Here is a 2,775-nt window from a genome sequence, read left to right on the forward strand (position 1 = left end):
TGACATAATTTTGTAATACAATGATGAAACTAAAATAAATAAATTAATATAAAAAGAAGATATTTAAAGGGGAACTTCTTTTAAATGACTTTTTTTTTTAGTTTTTTCAACCAAAAGAACTCACACAGAAGAAAAATGATCAAAAACAATTTCATAAAGATGTAAAATATTTTTCTATATTTACTTTATAGGCTTTTAAAGATATACAATTATTTCAAATAAAATGATAAAATAAGAAAAAAAATACAGTTTTTTGAATAATGCGTTTTTTGACCATTTTCACACACACAAAAACCAAATCCATATTTTATAGATTTCTCTTGTTGAAACTCGTGGGAGAAAGAAGTTCGTCCTAATTTTGTTCTCTCAACAGGGCTGAGTCCGAGGCAGAAGCTCAACAAGCTTCTCCACCAGAATGAAGAGTGAAGACCACCCTGTAGCTGGCTCCTCTGCTTCTCTTCGCTTGCCCCCATAACCACCAGATGCATATCTTGACGTGATGCTTCCAGTGGATCCGCCAGTCCCCCCGCCACCCTCCACCGGATCTCTGGGCCAATGCTTTTCCCGCCAGATCTTGTCACCTTGCACACCGCCTTTCTTCAACACAGTGAACGTGTTTACTCCCAACGAGCCTTTCCTCTGTTGCTATCCTTTGCTTTCAAAAGTTTGGAGTTTTGAACCAACACTACCTATCTTAAGTAATAAGAAAGCTATTTGGTTTTGGAGTCTCCTACTCCTTGAGAACTACTTAGCTAAATGAAATTTCAATTCCAAATCAAGAAATTAAGGGCTCTTAGCTGAACCTAGAAGCCTCTATTCTCAGTCCAGACAGGCCCACATCTGCTCCAGCTCGATGGGATCCGATGACCAGCGATTCAGACCCAGTTCGGCAGAAGCGCATTGGCTCCAGCACGGTAATGTTGGTGTCCAAGTTTTGACTTGACCAAAGTCTATGCTTTATCATTAAATCCCGTTAAGCTTACCTCTCTTGTCTGGTGTGATGTCTTCAATGGTATTTGGAGTTTGCTGTTTCGTCCATTACGATAATTTAAACGGTTAATCATTTAGTTTTTATCAATTTCAATTTACATAGTATTCACTAGTTAGATTTATGTTCATTATTTAATTTTTCTAGTTAATAGAAAATAACATATACCATATTATATGTAAAACTACTCTTTAGGTTAAATATATGATTATATATTTATATATATTTATATATATATATATATATATATTCAATTTTTAAAATGTAAAAACTAGGTTCGACCGGTTGAATCAGTCAACCAGTAGCTATCCCGAGTCTATATCCGGTCCGTTTTCAAAACATTGTTTAGACTCTTCAGATTTGGTTATGGTTTGCAGCTCAAACACTTAACTGGGCCTATAGCATCCGGCCCATTTGTATAAACACAAACGAATCTTGTCATCTCAAGCATGTTTCAGCAGTAAATTGTCAAACCATCCCACGTCGCTTACACATAAAAGAATAACATGCAAAGGAAAGTATAAGAAGAGAAGTTAAGAGTGTGTTCAAATCACTTACCTGGACGGGGTCAACACTTGATCAAGAAGACCAGTGGCCTAGGCTAGTGACCTTCACTGCACACTAAGGAAGGGTGCTTAGTCTAAAGTCCCCCATGTGGGGAGAGCCTGCGTTTGCGCGGTCCCTACCATACAATATGAGTCTAAAATCTTGTATCATTGTTAGATATACTATGTTCAATGTTCACTTCTTAGGCCTTGTCCAAATACCTCAATGCAAACATATGGTCAAATACACACATTTTTGTGTGTTTTTCTTAATCTAAGTGTTCATTAGAGAAAACATGTGTTTCAGTAAGATAAATAATTATACTCATCATTCATATCTCTCTTTGACTCCTAAATACAAAGCTCTCTTAGCATTATTCTGGTAATCCCAAACCCTTCCCTATATCACTTGTTGCTAAACAACAATGCCATTACATTTTGGACACAAATCCACAAATGCCATTTTGAACATCCAAATTGATTTGAAACTACCCCATACAATTGATATTTATGGGGTAGTTTCGAATCAATTTGGAAGTTCAAATGGCATTTGTGGATTTTGTCCAAAAGAACTTATTGCATTTGTTTGACATGCGTAGATTTTGTCAAAACGACCTTATTGCATTATTACCATTGTGACTGGTATTTTTAAATAAATAGATCAATTTTTTACCATGTACTGCCTAAATATAATTACAAAAGTTTTCAATGATAGTCATGCATAATTCTTGCATTTCAAATTAAGATATTGATTAGTCATAATGGTAATAAATGAATATAAATATTTTTTATGACAAAATCTACAAATGCCATTTTGAACCTCCAAATTGTTTTGAAACTACCTTATACAACCAAATAGCAAATAAAGTCAACTAATTTTTGCAAATAACAAATTTAGCACACAAAATATATGGAAATTAATTTGGAGGTTCAAATGGCATATATATATATATATATATTAGACCTCATTTAACTCATAAAAGTTAAGAATATCTTTATTTGTCAACAGATTTCATATAAAAAATTAGTATGGGTACTACAAAAACTCTGACAAAATGTTTATTCGTAGTGATGTTAGCAGTTTCGTTGTCCAATCACAATGTTTTGACTTCAGGCATATTTAAATTTTCTTTTATTGATTTATAATTAGTGTTGACAACAGCTAGACATATATAAATTTTAATCAGTACGTATTTATGTTTTGCGTTCATATATACACATGCATTCAAAGTTTTGTTAATA

At 33.5% G+C, this 2,775-nt stretch overlaps 1 pseudogene; it reads left to right on the top strand.

Moving 5' to 3' along the window:
• The first annotated feature begins 1,538 nt into the window (after positions 1-1,538).
• Positions 1,539-1,663, top strand: LOC125596833 (annotated as a pseudogene).
• Positions 1,664-2,775: the final 1,112 nt, after the last annotated feature.

The sequence above is a fragment of the Brassica napus genome, unplaced genomic scaffold (genome assembly GCF_020379485.1).
Source record: "Brassica napus cultivar Da-Ae unplaced genomic scaffold, Da-Ae ScsIHWf_1305;HRSCAF=1862, whole genome shotgun sequence".
Lineage (NCBI taxonomy): Eukaryota > Viridiplantae > Streptophyta > Magnoliopsida > Brassicales > Brassicaceae > Brassica > Brassica napus.